The following is a 19513-nucleotide window of genomic DNA, read 5'->3' as shown; positions in this document are numbered from 1 at the left end:
CATTTTCTTTTGGGCCAGATTTGCTCATATGGATGCATAGTATATGCACATGAGTCAGATGCATCTTTTGATGCTTTGAGCTTTGAGTTTTGGTGATATTTCACTCTATTGTGGCATACACATTTGGGTGCACCTGGTATTTGGTGTGATTCTCTCTTGCAGGCACTAGCATTTGGGATTTTGTTTCATTTGCATCATGGCATCCTCTTCCATGTCTGAAAAGGAGTTTTTCAGCATTAAAAAGTTTGATGGGACAAACTTTTCTTTGTGGAAAGAACAAATAAGGGATGTGCTTATTGAAAACAAGCAGATTAAACCCTTGGCAGGGATTGAAGCTAAGCCTGCAAATATGTCCGAGGATGATTGGAATGAGTTGGATGCATTAGCAAAGTCTACTATTAGACTTCATCTTGCAGAGTCAATTTATTTCACAATAGTAAATGAGCAGACTCCGGAAGATTTGTGGAAGAAACTATGTGCCACTTATGAAAAGGAAACTGCCTCTAATAAAGTTTACCTCATGAAGAGGTTGTTTGAGCTGCAGATGAAGGAAGGGGTCTCCATTGCTTCTCACTTGAATGAATTCAATATTATTTTCAACCAGCTTCAGGCTCAGAAGATGAATTTTGAAAAGAGACTAAGGCAATATTTCTCTTATGTTCATTGCCATCCTCATGGGATACCTTCCGTACAGCTGTCAGTAACTCTGCACCTGGTGGAGTACTGAAATTTGATGATGTTGTGGGTAGCTTGTTGGCCGAGGAGATTAGACGGAAGTCTATGGATGGCAACAAGCAGGATGCAGCCTTAAATGTGCAAAGGGGCAGATCACAGTTCAGGGGGAAGTCCCAAGAAAGAGGGAAGTCTCGTAGCAAATCCAAGCACGGAACATTGAGTGTTACCACTGTGGCAAGAAGGGCCATATGAAAAAGGATTCTTACAAGCTAAAAAGAGAGCAAAAGGATAAGAAAAAGAATGCAAATTGGGGTGCAAATCAAAAGGAAGAGAGTCCAAGAGAGGACAAAGGAAAAGTGAAGATCGAGGAGATCAATGTAGTCACACATGATAGTGACAATGACGTTCTCTTCATGTCTAGTTTATCTGCAGAGTTGCTTACCACTTCAGAGGATGCATATTCCCAGGATTGGATTTTGGATTCTGGTGCTTCATTCCATGTTACTCCCCATAGGGAATGGTTCTCCACTTATGATAGTGGAAAGACAAGTTGTGTGCATCTTGGAAATGACTATGCATGTGACATAGTCGGAGCAGGTGACATAAAGTTTTCTTTTGCAAATGGGTCTGCATTTGTTTTGAAACATGTGAGACATGTGCTTAAGCTGACCAAGAGTCTTATTTCAGTGGGTCAGCTAGATGATGCTGGTTTTCACACCACTTTTGGCTTTCAGAGTTGGAAAATTTAGAAGGGCTCTATGCTTTTGGCCAGGGGTGCCAAGTGTGGGACTTTGTATCCCTTACATGTATCAGGGGTATTTGATCATGTTGTTGCAATAACCGAGCAGCCAAGCACTTCTTTGTGGCATTGCAGGTCGGGGCACATGAGCCAGAATGGAATGAAACTCTTATGCCGTTTGGGTTATGTACCGCATTTGAGTTTCTCTGATTTTGAATTTTGTGAGCACTGTCTCTATGGGAAGCAGACTAAATCAGCCCATAAAAGAAGGGTATGGGAAGCAGACTAAATCAGCCCATAAAAGAAGGGGAAAGAAAAAGTTTGAAAAGCTTGATTTGGTGCATTCAGACATATGTGATCCCATGCCTATACCGTCATTAGGCAGGGCTGAATACTATGTGACATTCATTGATGATGCAACTAGGAAAGTGTGGGCTTATGCTATAGCTCGGAAGAGTGATGTATTCCAGGTATTTCAGAAATGGCTGGCCTTGGTTGAGAATCAGTCAGGTAGAACGCTTAAATGCCTACAGACTGACAATGGTGGAGAGTATCTCTCTCATGACTTTCAGCATTTTTGTGATACACGTGGGATTAAGAGGGAGCTCACATCCCCTCGTACTCCAGAGCAAAATCCAATTGCAGAAAAGATGAACCGTACCATTCAAGAAAGGTTGCAATGCATGCTTTCCAATGCAAGTCTCTTTGGTGGTTTTTGGGCTGAGGTAATGAAGACTGCAGTGCATGTGATCAATAGATCACCTAGTAAGAGTTTGGATGGTGGTATTCCTGAAGAGGCATGGAGTGGCAAGAAGTCCTCTTACTCTCATTTGCGTATATTTGGGTGTGAGGCATATGCACATGTGCCAAAAGAGCTTCGAAAGAAGCTAGATCCTAAGTCTAGGAAATGCATCTTTCTGGGTTATGGTGAAAGTGGAGAGAGAGGCTATCGTCTCTGGGATCCAGAAGCAAAGAAGATCATACACAGCCATGATGTGGTCTTCAATGAGAAGAAGATGCATAAGGCACCCATGAGGGATGTGGAAATGAGGGGAATCACTTTCCAAGATGTGAATCCACCTGCATATGTTGATAGACAGCAAGCTGTCCATGCACCAAATGTGCAAGAAATGGTACCACCAAGTATCCCACAGGTATACAATCAAGGGTAGATGATGGATCATCTATTGGTGGAAATGATGAGCCAAATGTGGCTGATATGCAAGTGGGACAGCACACGCTGAAATGCCCTTGAGAAGATCATCTAGAGTGTCTAGACCACCTGATAGGTTTGTTCCAGGGGTAGACTATGTGATGCTTACTGATTGAGGGGAGCCTTCTTGCTACAGAGAGGCTATGATGCGCGAGGATCAACGCAAGTGGAAGTATTCTATGCAATCAGAGATGAGTTCACTTATGAAGAATAAGACTTGGGACTTGGTTTCTTTGCCACATGGAAAGAAAGCATTGCCATGTATATGGGTCTACAAAATGAAGGTCACAGGTGATGATGTGCCTAGGTACAAGGCCCGTTTGGTCGCTAAAGTGTTCAAGCAAGAGAAGGGTGTGGACTTTGATGAGATATTCTCTCCGGTTGTGAAGATGACCACACTTAGATGCATGCTTGGACTAGTGGCATCAGAGGATATGGAACTTATGCAGATGGATGTCAAGACAACTTTCTTGCATGGGGATTTGCATGAGGAAATTTACATGGTGCAGCCGGAAGGCTTTGAAGAAAAGGGCAAAGAGCATTTAGTTTGCAAGCTGAAAAAGAGTCTCTATGGTCTTAAGCAAGCGCCTAGAGAATGGTATCAGAAGTTTGATGCTTTCATTCGGTCCCAGGGTTTTGGAAGGAGTGAAATTGATCACTGCCTCTACACTAAAAGAGCTAAGGATAATAGCCTGATAATCTTGGCACTATATGTGGATGATATGCTATTGGCTAGCAAGAATACTTATGAGCTAGATGCACAAAAGGCCAAGTTGCATGAGGCCTTTGATATGAAGGATTTGGGACTTGCAGGTCATATTCTTGGTATGCGCATCACGTGTGATCGGAGTAGGAAACTCCTTTGGCTTTCACAAAAAGAGTATGTTACAAAAGTATTGCAGCGTTTCAATATGGAGGGGGGGAAGGCAGTGAGTACTCCATTGCCTCCATATGTGAAACTGAGTCATACAGATAGTCCCAAATCAGATGAGGAAAGGGCCATGATGGCCAAGGTTCCTTATGCATCAGCAGTTGGGAGTCTTATGTATGCTATGATAGCTACTAGACCAGACATTGCATTTGCAGTGGGAGTTGTTAGCTGGTATATGGCTAATCCAGGAAAGAGGCATTGGGAGGCAGTTAAGTGCATCATGAGGTACATGAAGGGTACCAAGGAGATGTGCACATGCTTTGGTAGAGGAGACATGCGTGTACTTGGGTACACAGATTCAGACTATGCAAGGCATGTGGATAGTAGGAGATCCACTTCTGGTTATGTGTTCACCTTTGTAGTGTTGAGAGTTGTGGTGCCATGAGCACATGTAGAGCAAAGGTATGGGCAAAGGGTAAGCTGCCACATGGCATGGAGGAGATATCCCACATGTGAGCAAGCAAAATGGATGTAAGTACCCTCACCTATAAAAGGGAGGTTCATTTGAAGGAAATATATCAAGCACTTTGCACTATCTCAAGATTCTCTTTACGAGTCCAAGCTAATCTATCTTGGAACCTAATTGACTTGAGATACATGTCATGAGCACTCTCTTCATCATGTTTCCACACAGGTTCCATCCACCTTAGAGTGCTCCATAGATCCTGAGGCACGCATGTTTTGTCATGGTATTAGAGCATAGGTTTAGCTCTCCTAGTTTAGCTCATTAGTAGCTCATTAGGATTGCTTCCATTTCTAGATTAGTTGTAGGCATGTCTTAGGAGCACGTGTTTTGTCATAGGTTAGTTTTACTTTTAGATTGAGAGTTCTCTTCTACCTAGACAAATTCCGTCATGCATTTCCAGTCATTGAGAGACTCTTCTTGTTAGGTATCCTGAGAGAGATATAGGTCTTAGTCTTTGAGAGAATTGTGTTTGGAGAGCATCTCTCTGAGGGACTCTTCAAGGCTGTTGTAACCAAGAAAAAGCCAGAGAGATCAACTCTACGGTACCTAGCAACATCTATTGCAGCACAGCCCAAAGCTCCCTCGACTTGGTTGGACTCCTCCAGCAACGCCAGCATCCTCGTCGGTCCAGCAGCTCTACAGAGCCATAGCTTTTGTGCTCCCTCGACACCTACGGCTAGCTGCAGACCCGAAAGATCCACAGAGCTCCAAAGCTCGACCAGCAGTGCTAGCAAAGGGCCTACCTACCCGTGACTCTGCAACAAGCTCCAACGCTCGGCTTCAAAGGCGGCTCCAGCCTCCATCACGACAAGCAGCTTAAGCTTCTGCCTACCTGTCTGCAACCTCGCCAGCCCTACCGGTAGCCTGACGACCTCAACAAAGGCAATGCAGCCCTACACAGTTGCTGTCAACGAGCGGCCTCACCAACAAAGCTCCTGAACTAAACGACTGTGCCAAAGCTTCAAGCAAAGTAGCGCTCCTCGGGAAATCAAAAAACGAGCTACGCAGCAAATCTCCACATTGTAGCTCGTCTCTTCTCCAATCAGCAGGCCGCATCGTCGTCGCAGCCGGTCGACAGAAGTTTCGTCGTCGCCAGTGTTTTCTTCAAAGTCTAAGGTTCACCATTGATTGACACGTGTCAAGATTGGACGTGACAATGGTTAGGTTTGTTTAAACTTTGGGTTAACTCATTTGGTTAAAAGTTTGACACATGGCAGATAAGACCTGACTGTGGTAAGGTTAAGGTCACCCACAAGGCAGGGTTAAGGTTAGCTAAAGGCCACCTAAGCACACAGCCCCTGCCAAGCACAGTCCTGCAAGCAGCATGTGAATAGCCAAGCCACATCATCAAAGGCTCCTCCTCTTCACAAAAGCTTCAACAAGCCATAACTTGCAATCCAGGAAGAATTTGCACACGCTCCAAAAAGGAAAAGTGATCGTCTTTTCAAGCTCTACGCGCCTGTCAAGTCAGAATCATTGTATGCAATTAGACACTGCCAATATTGAAAGAATTCAATTGGTAAGATCTTTGCAACCATTGGAAAAAGCAAAGCATGAATGCCAACATTAATGTAAAAAGAATGCCAAAAGCACAAGTGCATGAGATGACCATAGCAGGAAGCATGGCATCCACACACAAAGCATCAAGGCACATGGAAGAACAAAGCATCATGCAGGTAGCTACACCAAACAAAGAAGCAAATGAGTCATCATCAAGCCATGAGCCAAAAGGTGACATCAATGGAATGTATTGAGAAACCAAAACCTTGCCAACCTTGCCTACTATGTTTTGTAATCAAACCTGACCACCTGAGAGTAGCTATGAAAGCACCCAGGGGAGGTATTGACATGTAAAAGCCACACTTGACCACCTTAAGTAGCAATGCATGCACTAAGGGGAGGTGATGGAATGTAACTCACATCTGACCACCTTGCAGTAGCCAAAGGGTTATGGCACCAAGGGGAGGTGTTGAGAGTTGTGGTGCCATGAGCACATGTAGAGCAAAGGTATGGGCAAAGGGTAAGCTGCCACATGGCATGGAGGAGATATCCCACATGTGAGCAAGCAAAATGGATGTAAGTACCCTCACCTATAAAAGGGAGGTTCATTTGAAGGAAATATATCAAGCACTTTGCACTATCTCAAGATTCTCTTTATGAGTCCAAGCTAATCTATCTTGGAACCTAATTGACTTGAGATACATGTCATGAGCACTCTCTTCATCATGTTTCCACACAGGTTCCATCCACCTTAGAGTGCTCCATAGATCCTGAGGCACGCATGTTTTGTCATGTAGGTGGTGCAGTGTCGTGGATGTCTCGCCCACAGAAGTGCGTTGCTTTGTCTACCACAGAGGCTGAGTATGTTGTAGCCATAGAGGGTTGCAAGGAGGCTATATGGCTTGATCGGCTAGTGGGAGATTTGGGGATTCATATAGGTGTACCGACATTGCATAGTGATTCCATGAGTGCTATTCATCTAGCACGGAATCCGGTCTTTCATGCAAAGACCAAACACATTGAGGTCAGGTATCATTTCATCAGGGAGGTACTTGAGGACAAGCGCATAGAGCTTGTCAAGGTTCATACAGATGATAACCCTGCAGATATGCTGACGAAGAGTCTACCTAGCCAGCGGTTTGAGTATTGTCGTGTATTGATGGGCATTGGATAGTATGCTCACTGGTTGTTCTCCCTTAAAGGCACATTGTCCTTTAAGTGGGAGATTGTGGGTGTTAAAGGTCACTGTGCCTTTACCTCGGTTATGTACAATACTCAAACACATATATAAATGCTTTATAAATGAATGAAAAAGAAGATTAGGGTGGTTCTACACCCACCAAAAGCTTGTGTGGCTCTCTGTCTCTGTCTCTCTCTCTCTCTCCTTCTTCCGTTCTTGCTTCCGTTGAGAGCACTCTCAAACATATGGTAGGTTTGAACCACACATACACTTTAGATAGGGTCTTATGTAATTCCATATATCCAAAACCTTTTTAGGTGGTACCAATGTCTTGTGACTACAATCTAAACCATGCTTAGAATTGCAAGAGGATTCCTCAAGCTCGCCAAGTGTAAATAGCTCAGGTAGTATGACATTGCCCTCAATGTGTCGGCTTACTATCCATGGCAAGAGTTTTATACCTATGTCATAAATCAACAGTATCCTCTGTCATACTGCTAAGCACTTCCCATATTTCAAAATGATGCTAAGATTAGTCAACTGCCATATCTTAAGATGAACTTGGTATGAAACTACTCCTTCTAATATCCTCCTTAGGATTAGCAAACATGCATTGATGTCTCTTCCACTAGTAGATGTATTTCCAAGTATAGGGAATGCTTGCATTGATAAATCTTTATCCATTTGGGACAGTGACTCAAAATAAATTAATGAGAGTGGACTTCAGAAACCAATGGGGTAATAGACATGTTATGTTTCTTGCCACTACTACCTTCACGAGGATATTATGCATTATGTACCTAGTAAAGAGATTTAATCATACTCTTAGAATCCCTTCATATTGAGAGCCATTGGTACTCGAAATTATTACAATGAATTTCGATATCTATTGCAACATGGTGAGTGACTTATCAGCAATTCTAAATTGATTGCTTCCAAATACACCACCAATTGAGTTGATATAAGCACAAATTCCTAGCAATCAGGATCCAGTAGTAGCAAATCACCATCAAACTATATAATAAATCTATGTTTGTCCATATGTAATCATTAATTATTGGACACTAATTGCGCATGCATGTAGAGGATGTTTATATCCCAGTTTTATGAGACTACCATGCCATACATCATCCTGTATTTGAAAACAACAAAAAAATCAAGGCTATGTCATGAATGGCACCATACAAGACACAAAACCTCCCTTCCCCATCACCTTTAGAAAGCAAGGCTATGTCATGAATGACACTATACAAGACACAAAACCTCCCTTCCCATCGCCTCCACAAAGCTGTGTGTTTTACAAGGCTACTGACATACCTGTCTTTTACTTCTAGAGACACTTTGCCCATATAGAATCAGATGGTATAGTCTTGTATGGACATTTAGCAAAATGCTAAGGAGTATTACGTTTGACTAAATCATATAATATACAAAAAGGAGCTCCACTCACCTCCATCCACAAAAATATAGGTAAGGAGTATTACATTTCACTAAATCATATAATATACACAAATGATATTGAAGGAGCTCCACTCATCTCTATCCACAAAATATAGGTTAGAACCTAAAATCTTTTATTCAGGGACTACAAGCTTCAATGCAAAGCTCCATTTGTCATCAACGGTTCAAGAGTAACGGTGATTTCTATCAACCTCTTCATACCATTCACCTTATGTAGAGATACATCTAGAGGTTCACTATCCTCTAAATGTTCCCTAATATATAAAAAATGTTTATACACTCTAATGTTGAATGCCAACCCAACCACAAAAAATTATCCAAGAGTGTAGAGGAATCCATCAAAGCCTCAAAACATAAAAAAGAGGCAAGTGCTCAACCTACCATTTATATCATAATATAAAAAAGATTCAGTCGAGTTTTTGACATTATAGCATTATCAATTGATATAAATTTGTTGCTAGAATGTAGTTTTCATGAAACATGTAAAGAAAGTGCACTATGCTCCACCCGTATAGCGCACTGCCCCCACTAGACATCCGTGCCCGTTCTCGTCATCTATTATTCCTAGAATTTAAGTTAGAAGGGAAGCTATCATCCATTCAAACCTAGACGAAAGCAAGGCACATATACCAATGCATAATCCCACATCTTGCAATGCATTATCAATGTGCCTCATCTTTACACAGGATTAATTGGGATACTAAATAGCATAATAATTGAGATACTTGTATATTGGAAACGTACAAATCATTCCTCCGAGTCACTTTAATGTTTTCCATCTTCAACGAGCCACCTATCCAACTTTTCATAGCACATCTTGCCCTCCACCTTCAATACATAACTTGCTCTGTATGTTTGATGCCTACATCACAAGCTTTATAAATCTGTAGATTATGCTCAAAATGATTTCACTCTCTATTGACAGATCTTCTGAACACATCGACACCTCTGTAGTGGAATTATTATTTTGTTACAATTTGGGGGTGAAATACCACAAAAGTGGTTTTAAATATGGAGACCCTTTTTGAATAAGAACCACTTGTTAAGACAATATACATGTCATCTAATAAGAAAATATACATGTGAACATGTATGTGTAGTGTCATCATCAAACATCCATAGTGTATTGCCTACCCCTTAGGGTGGAAATGTTCTTAAATAATAATCTCATTAAGTACATAGGGAAAAATTTTACACAAATTCAACCAATCGAGAAAATACATTTTTTCAAATAAAGTATATTGTGCTTTGTTCCTTTGAAGGGTGTCTCACCTCACACACACACGCACACAAATGCATGCACGTGCACATGCACACACATGTATACTCCAATATATATCCCTTCAAATGTTCAATAGTTAATGTAGCTAAATCATGTTCATTGTATTAAAATGACTATGATAGGGATTTATTTCACAAGCATTACCAAAACACCATACCCACATTTACAAATCAATAGGTAGGGGGGTTTTGGGGGGGCGTGCGCACACGAGAGAGAGAGAGAGAGAGAGAGAGAGAGAGCATGATGATGATCATACAACATCCAATTAAGGCTGAATATGACCTATGGGAATAAAGAATAACGCTACAATAGTAGCCACAAGAAAAGGAGAATAATGTGAAAGAGACCCTTTTGGTTGGTTCTAGTGGCATGTATGATGTTATGATGGTGCTCATGGAGTTATTTCCTTTCATGCCCTCGACAATGCATGTGCCCTTGAAATTTGTGTAGCACCATTGTGAGATTACTTGAGCAACAATGTCATGTCCATCTTGGATGGGGCAAAATCTTTCTAATAAAGTGGTGCATGCTTCGTACTTTAGAAGGGCATGTTGCTCATTCTCCATATAGATGCTTCATTCCTAACTAGACAAAGTTATTATGCTCATGGAATTTGGCCTTCTCCTTCAATGTGCCATCGCAACATCTCACATGTCCATTAATTCATGCCTATATCTGGAGGACGTCACTACTCTTTTTGTGTGCTTAGGTACTAGTCCAAGCATAATGGCTACGTTCAAAATTCCTTGCTTAGTAACGAATTTGGGCCTAGACGATGGGTTTATATGATGTGTATATCACATTTTCTATATGGGACTCATCTCAAAGTGACTCTTTTTCTTTCCCATGAGATATTACATATTGTTTGTTTTATAATCCTAAGATAAAGTCTAACTATTTGAATCATGAATGTGGAAAGGTAGCTAAAGTTGGAATACACAACCTCCATGGCCAAGAATTGAAAACTACAATACAACCTTCCTTACGTACTACTAGATCTCCAAAATGAGGGGGTAGAAACATCTTTTTATAAGCAACAAATATGTCCCCCTAGCAAACTTGTGGGGGGAAAATCCAATCAATGTCTCATTTGCCCTCTCCATGAATATGATTAAGGTAAGGTTAAACTAAGGTAGATGTGAATCGTATCGATTAAGGTAAGGTAATGTGTCCCTTCTGTCCCTAGATATTTCTAGCCCGATATTTATAGGTCCTTTTGACCACCTCCTTGCATTTCTTCCCTCCTCCTGCTCAGCCTTTCTTCCACTCCTCTAGCAAAGCCATCTCCTTGTTCCCCGATCATGGAAAAGAAGGCTATGGAGATCCTCCTCTTCTAAGCTTCTCTTGCTACCGTATGAGAATTCATTCATTTTCTCAAGTAGCTAGATTGAATTACTTGTCATAGTCCGATTTGAATAAGCTATAGAATCAAGGTATTCTATGAAATTATATTGTTTCATTTTGAGCGACATAAGGGAGGCATCTCTAGGAGATAAAATATGGGAAATGAGAAAAGGGAGAGGGGGAGGGAGAGGGTAGCAAATTGAAGGCTGGCCCCAAAGCCAAGGAGGAATATAGGAGATTGTTGTGATTGGCATCGACTTAGACATGTGAGAGGGTAAAGGGAGAAGCAAGAGAGGCATGGGGGCTGAGAAATTGCTAGGAGCTATGCAAAGCGACCGGCAAGAAGGTGCTCATCATCCTCCACCCCTTGAGACTTTGCAAGACAAAGGAATAGAGGCGTACCACAAGGATCCAGAGATGTGATTATTCCTTTCGAATTTACTTGCTCATTTGCTGGCTAGATAGCTACACTTGCTTCCTATAAGTATGTCAATTCATCAGCCTTTACAATGAGAGAAAAGGGGTGGGGGACTGACTGTAGAGAGAGGGGTGGGGGACTGACTGTATGTAGAGAGAGGGGTGGGGGCGTTGGATGGAACCAAAGAGGGGGGAGCCTTGAGCGATGGAAGAGGTTGACAATGGGAGGGGAGTAGAGGGGAGGGGGGTCGCTAACTTAGGTTAATTAGGAAAAACCATCCACCTTGCTATGTTAGAGTGAGGATTCACCTAGTAAACAAGAAGGGTTCATTGCATCAATCTAAAAGGCCCTTGGCATAAATTTGAAGGCATGTTTTGTCCTTTTGACTTATTTATCTAAATTTATTGTTAGAATGTTTGGTTTATTGCAAAATGATGATGGAATGGTTTAAAATTTTGATTACTCTAAAGATATATAAGAATACCTAAAATTTTTATCAACACCTCTCAAGGACTAATAATAGTATATAGCATCGCCTCTCAATGACTCTTTTATAAATTGATCATATTACTATTTAGCGGGTTGTTTTTCTAAATAAAGAACACAAATTTTGTCTATTGAGCAAATAGTAGCCTAAGATTTATACATACACATAATTTTTATAATAAAAATATTTACATTTAAACATGATTTTTATAATAAAAAGATGATCAAATGTACAAGGCCATTAAGAAGCAACTATGACGTGTACACAATTTTATTAGAAAATAATTGACAAAGTGACCGAGAGAAATCTCTCTCTCTCTCGCCCCCCATGTGCGTGTGTGTGTGTGTGCCCCCCATAGCCTCTATTTTGTGTCTCATGGCTATTGCATTGTGCCCCAATTCGGCCTACCATAGCCTCTGTCTTCGGGCCTCCTCGTCGGTGTCCAATTTCTACTATCCATAGTCTCTACTCCCTTGCCATAGCCCATAGCTTCTACTCTCCCTCTCTAGCTCCTCCCCCTTTGTTTCTCCTAGGTGTTGTATTGTGCATTCTCTCCCCTTGTTGCTCCTGCTCTAACTCCTTTCATCTCGCTCATGCTCTCTACCATAGCTGCTCCTACTTGCTCCAACAATTCATCTTTTTGCCATAGCTACACCTACATATGCCACCTTCCTCTTCTCCATTACCTCACCACTACAACCTTGACACCATGCCAACATTGCTCATAGTTGCACAGAGCCTCTAAACAATACCATGAAGCCTCCAAATAGTACCATCTCCAACCCCTTGCCTCTATTCTAGGCAGCCACTTTGATTTGCCTCTTGGCCCCAATCGCTTTGTGATACCTCTCTAATTATCTTCATTCATACGTCTCCCAACTGTCCTGCCTATTATAACCACATTTCTTGATGGTGAGTCAAGGCTCTTACAAATCAAAGAAGTGGGCTTCAACCCCACCCCTACTTTATCCTCAATTAGGATAGATGTACTCCCTCCCATGGCTTGAAATAAGGATAAGGACAAATACAAAGTAGAGAAGCCAAAAGAGAACCTTGTTTTAAATAAGTCAATGGATGTTGCTCAAATAAACACTCTGATACCAATTCTTAGGAGCAAAGTGATAGCAGAGCAATAATGCAATAAGTAAAATGCATAAAATACACAATATAGAAAGCACAGAAAATGGAAGAAAAAGAGAGACACCGATATATGTGGTTCACACAGTGCGGGCTACTCCATAGAGAAATAGCGAGTCCTACATTTTTCTTATCTAGACATCCAGAAGAATAAGATACAAGTAGTATATGTACTGCCCTCATGCTATGTGACCCATACACCTTTTTTACAAACTTTTGACCACACATCTTGGCAGGTCCTTCTCCTCCTTCCTCCACGAGTGCAAGTCTTCTTCGCACTCCTCGGCCAAACTTGCTTCTCAGGAACTCTTTTTTGACACTGGCTGATTCGATGACTTTCATGGATGAGGAGGAGTTTGTGCCCTCCACCTTAGGGGTCCTGGTCATTAGGATTCCTTTTGACAGGGCCTCCGCCTCAGCAGGTATAGGGATCCTTTTACCTATTGAGTTTCTTGCCCTCAGCAGGAGTGTTTCGGCCAAGGGGAAGTTGGTCTCCTCTACTAGGTCGGGTAAGCCTTTCCATCTAGCATCCTCCTGTCGATGAGGATAGTCAGCTGGAACATACAGGGCCTAGGCGGAGTTCCACACCGTCACCGTAGGCAGGTGATCCGGAATCAACTTCATCCAGGTGTCATTGGAGATGCTATTGATATCCTTTTTATCCAGGAACACAAGTTGGATGCCAGTGATTGCTCTAAGTCTGGCAAACTGCTTTCTGGTCATACTTTTTGGTCGCTTGCCTTGGGCACCAGGGGGGCACTTCTATTTCAGTTTCGTAGTTGGTTCTCCCCTTGGTTGTTGGACACGGAGTCATTATTCCCTCTAGAGCTCAGTGGATTATTCTCTTGATTGGAGGGTGTAAGGTTGGTTTCCTTAACCTGTATGCCTCCAACATTAGAGGGGAACATGTCTTTATGTGGAAGGATTTGCTCTCCTAGGCCCCCATTGAGGATTCATGGGTGATTGGAGGTGACTTTAACATGGTTGAGTTACCATCAGACAAAAAAGGGGGTAGAGAAGGAGGACTTCACTCTTTGGAGAGAGCAACTTAGGATGCCTCCCTTTTTCACTACTATGGTAGAGATACTTGGTTGGACGATGCCTTTCTTATTTAGCCACAGTCCCTCCTTTCTCTTGGTCGAACAAGAGGCAGCAGATGCCTATTCATGCACATATTGACAGATTCTATGTAGATGATTGGGCACTTGATAGAGGTGGATCGGTATGCATCGCTGCTGGGGTTTTCACTTTAGACCACTTTCCTGTTGTGCTGGCTATCTCGGAGCCTCACTTGAGAGGCCGATCTGCCAACATCAAGATTCCAGATGCCTTGTACAAAGAGGAGGACCTTACAGAGGCAGCCCTACAGATATGGGCTTCTCATGTCCAGGGTGGGCAGCCATTGCCATCATAGGTAGCTGCTGCCCTTTCTGGTATTAGCGACTTCTACCTCTCAGTTGCTTGTACCAGGAGACGAGATATTCTTAGACGTGAGATTGGTGTTAACCAGCAGTTGGCAGCTTTACAGAGGGAAGAGCAGAAATGGCCTTCAGACACTTGGATTTAGGAGCGCCTTACTGCAGCAAGGGCTCATCAGCAGGTATTGCTTGATCAGAGAGCAGAGTATGTCTTTCATGCACAGGAGTGCTTCTGGATTCAGATGGGTGGCAGTGTTAATAAACACTTTTTCTCTACTCTTGGCCCTAGACATAGTAGAGAGAGTGTATCCCAACTTATTGACTCACATGGGGTTTTATAGATAGATCCTGATGATGTCTTGCGCATAGCTTCAAATTTTTATGCTGCCCTTCTTACTGCTGATCCTAAGACATGGGATAGAGAGGATGCTAGATACGTTATTTGGCAGAGCATCCCTCTGTTGGTGAAACCAAATATGCATGTTTTGCTTGATGCACCTTTCACCAACACAGAGTTCAGGACTGCACTTTCAGCCCTTCACAAGGACAAGTGCCTAGGTTTGGATGGCCTTACCCCCTCTTTTTTCATTGCATTCTGGGATATGATTGGAGACTACATAACTTCAGCCCTGTAGGGCATTTGGGACTCTGGTGAGATGCCCGAGTCGCTTACAGAAGGTCTGATCCACCTTATCCTGAAAGGAGGTTGCAGAAATCTAGTGTCCCAGTGGAGGCCTATCACACTTTTGGGGACTTGTTACAAGATTCTGGCCAAGGCAATTAGCCTCCGATTGCAGCCCCTTCCCCCAGATCTTATTCATGACACTTAAACGGGATTTGTGCATGGCAAAAGCATTTTTTATAACATTTTCTCTTTCTGGGAAGCCTCAGAGTGGGCCATACAGAGCGGCCAGAATCTAGCCATTCTACTTTTGGATTTTGAGAAAGCTTATGACAGAGTAGATTGGGGTTTTTTGGAGGGCACCCTTCTATGTTTTGGCTTTACTAATGCTTCGATCAAAGGTGTTTCCTCTTTGTACAGATCAGCCCATAGCCAAGTACTTATTGGTGGGGTAAGGAGTGAGAGATTTCAGATTTCCAGATCAATCCGTGAGGGATGCCCCCTTGCTCCTTTCCTTTTTTTGTTCATGGCCGAAGCTATGAGTATCTATGTTAGATCTCAAGCTGACATCTTTGGGCTGAGACTTCCCATTAGAAGGGAAGAGGAGTTACTTGACAGTGAGTTGGTAGATGACAGCAGTTTACTTAGATGCCACTCCACAGACACTCACTTCTTTCAGGACAGCATTGGATTTATTTTGCTTGCGGTGGGGGCGCAGATAAATTGGCATAAATCCAATGGCTTTTGGATCAGTGATGAGGATACTGTAGTTTGGGGGCTTGACATAGGATTCACTTGGGTTCAGAGGGGTGTGCCTGTCAGGTATTTGGGCTGCCAGGTCGGCTTGGATATTTCTTCCATGCAGCAGTTTGCTCCCGTGTTGGAGAGCATCAGGAGGAAGCTCCGTTTTTGGAGCTCAGCCAAGCTGGATCTTGCCTCTAGAGTTGTGGTGGTCAACCAGGTCCTCTTGGCCACCGCCTAGTTTGTTTTTTCTTGCTGGTGCTATTCTAGGGACTACATCACTCAACTCAGGAGACCGATCAAAAATTTTATTTGGAATGGGCTTGATGGCACATCAGATACCTTATCCAGGGTGGCTTGGGAGACCCTCATTCTCCCTACATAGGAAGGGGGTCTCAATATTATTGATCCAGATTTACAGTGCAAAGCTTTACTATGCAAGATGGTGGTGCGGGGACTTATGCCAGGGCAGGAACCGTGGAACGCCTTTGTTATTAGCAACATACAGAGGTGCACACCTTCTTCAAGAGGAGATTGGATGAGCAGTATTAGGTGGATCTTCACCACAGCACACCTTAGATCACCTTCATCCCCTCTCATGGTTGCCATTCTGAAAGCATTGGCCAGTTTCATGGCACTCTTCGAAGGATTCCTCCTTCCTCTCGTGAAGAGATTGATAGGCAACTCATCATGTGGAATGATAGTATATTAGATGATCGTGGCAAACCACTTGGTACCTCACTCTACATGCAGTGGTCCAGGTGGGAGAGGGGACCTGCATCATCTTTGGGGTCTTGGAAAGCTTTCCGTAGGCTTCTAGAGGAGACCAAGTCTTAGTTGACAGGACATCTCAGAGGGAGTGCAAGGAGGATCTTGCAGATTGAGGTAGCCTTTCCAAAGGATTGGGTAGACACAGATGATATGCCACTCACTTGCTCCACTTGGGCAGGTACTTTTATGAGAGGCAGTGTTCCACTTTAGGTTTTGGCCTTTCGAGATGCGCAGGAGGATGCTTTAATTGTTAGTGTGCAGGATGGTGGTAGATTGCTCAGATCCATAGAGGACATCTTACTTGAGTCTGCTTTTCAGCCTATCAAGGTTGTAGGTCTTTTGGTGTAGGGATCAGATTCAGAGTGGTTCCTCGACCAAGTCTTAGAGGCTTTCGCTCTACGGGGGAGTTCCCATTAGATATTTGCAGTGGGACCCTGGAGAGTGGGAGTGGATTGACGCAGGGCATTGAGAGAAGAGCATCCCCTTCTTTCATTACACAGTCAGTAATGCCAAGAGATTTCATCTCAGTAGTAGAGGTTGGAGACCTTCCAAAGTTCCTCATTGGGAGACATTTGATATCACTGCGGATCTGCAGAGGTGCTTCTGGAGGAGACTTTGGAAATCCCACAAGAATAGAAAGATCACTCTCTTCTTTTGGCTTTCTATCCATGGTGGGATTGCAGTGAACCTTTGGAGATCCAGGTTCGGAGCCGACTCTACTTGCCCTCGTTGCCTCTTTGCTTCGGAGACTATTCAGCATTGTTTATGGGATTGCAAACAGGCGAGGATGATTTGGATGGGGGTAGCCAAGATTTTCAATCACTTTGCCCACTCCCCATTCTTTATGACATGGGGCTCAGTGGCTTGGCTTTCTCTTATAGGGCCTCAGGTATTCTATGAGAGACTTGACTCCTCTCAGGCCATTTTGGTTTGACGTCATCAGATTGAGTCCTATTCGTTGGATGTGAAACCACACCTTCCTTTTACAGATGTACATGCCTCTGTGGATACTTCTTGGGAGATTTTACCGAGCATAGCATCTTGGCATATGTGGAGAGCCAGATGCACAAAGGCTATGGAGGGTACTCAGGTTCATCCCTTGCACACTTTGGCTAGTATCTCGACAGACACCGGACATACTTTGATGGCCGTATGGATGAGTATGCAGGGAGACTCCCGTGTAGCCTCAGCTAGGAGGGCTTCTTTCTTCAGGGAATGGAAGGATTCTCCTTTCTTCTCTGAGACTCCTACAGGGTTGAGGTGGCACTTTCAACCTCAGCCTTAGTTGTTGTCCATCTCACTTTGAGGGGGTTTTATTCATCCTCGTGATTTCATGATGTATTCCGCTTTGAGCTTACTCTCGCGGGTTTTTTCTCCTACTTAATAGAAGTCTATTTTTGGGAAAAAAAAAAAAGCATCTACCAAATCAATATTAGACAGAAGCAATTGTCATTGCAAACTACTTAGCTAACAACAATATACTGTGATAATCAATCGGCTCAAGAATTAGCCAAGAATCTAGTATATCACTGCATGACAAGGCACAATGATGTAAAACAACACTTCATTAGAAAAAGAGTGCTACTTGGTGACATAACACTATAACATTTTGACGGCAAAAAGAACGTTGCAGATATCTTTACCAAACCATTTGGCAAATAACTTTTCAAGAAGCACCGACGAGCTCTTGGTTTAATGCAGAGGAAGGACATCCCTATTAAAGGGGTGTGATGGAATGTAATGATCAATCTGTCTTCAATTCCCCATAATCATCATCTTGAGGGAAGGCCTACTTCATGATGTTAATCTTGAGGGAAGGTGTTTAGGATTCATCTCAACATCATGCGTTATCATATGTGCATAGCACTAACACATAGAGTGCTAAAAAGTAAAGGGTTAGAAACCCTAAACCTAACCCTAACCTAAAGGAGTCTGTATATATTCATAATTTTTAACTAAATCTAGTGTATATTAGTCATTTGTGGTGTGCTCTCTAGCTGTGCCCTCTCTCCTCCTCGTCTCCACTCTTATCCTCTCCTCCCTCCATATTTGTTCATCTCTTTCTCTCTCTCTTTACATTTTTCTAAATTGGACAAAAAGAATTAAGAAAAAGTAAAACACTCATAAAAAGTTTTTGTATCCATCTACATTGCCTTGCCTAAGCTTGTGAGTGACCATAAAGGGAAATTGGGAAATGTTTTAAATGGGGAGGGCAAGGTTTGGAAGGTGGAGGGAAAGGATGGGAGGGAATGGTTTGAAACCTAGAGGGATGGAAGGAAAGAGTTTGAAAATGTTTAAATTATCCCTCAAGATTTAACATTGCAATACATTTTAATTGTGATGTAAATTGGGCATTCATCATGATGCAATCGAATTAGGGTTTAATATATTATCCTAAATAGACATTATGATACTTATGGAAATGTTTTTACGTTTATTGTAAGGTTTTAATGACTAAACTCCTCTAAAAGTTATTGTAAGTATGTTGTGGTCATTTCAATATTTTTGCTATAATTATACACAAAAGTGCTTCCTTATTTTTAATTAAATTCTTAATATAGTTGACTCCTTGCCCTTTATCTGTTCACTTATAATGATTTTTTAAATCTTTGAAGGGACAAAATGTATTGAAACCTTGCTTTTGGTTCTTTTGTTGAGTCATGGTTAGAGGAGATTTGCACTCAAAGGAGGATCAACATGACCATTGACATGGTCATTTAGCAAATAGGGGGCCATTGAAATCAACAATCAAAATCACCACCATTCTTAGATTATTGTGTTAGTGGTCATTGGCATTCCCATCATACACATCATCGGGTGTTATAAGAAAGGTCCATGACATAGATTATACCCACACTACCATTGTGAGGATTGTTGTGACATGTGGTTGTTGCCTAAGGATGTTGTTGCATGCCACATGCAATGATGTTCATAAAATGCACTAGTTAATTAATGTGATTATTGGGTGAGCATTATTATATCGCATTTCCTTTTGTTACATATGTATGCTCTCTATTTACACATTTATGTATTTTTTGTACATACTTAAACCTTAGACGATGATATGGTTTATAGGTGCAACTTGATCATTATTCTATGTCCATTGATGCAAGGTTGATGCGTAGTGT

The sequence above is a fragment of the Dipteris shenzhenensis genome, chromosome 1 (assembly GCF_047967505.1).
Source record: "Dipteris shenzhenensis isolate YYH24624 ecotype China chromosome 1, Dip_SZ_1.0, whole genome shotgun sequence".
Taxonomy (NCBI): Eukaryota; Viridiplantae; Streptophyta; class Polypodiopsida; order Gleicheniales; family Dipteridaceae; genus Dipteris; species Dipteris shenzhenensis.
Note: the sequence above shows the minus strand (reverse complement) of the source record.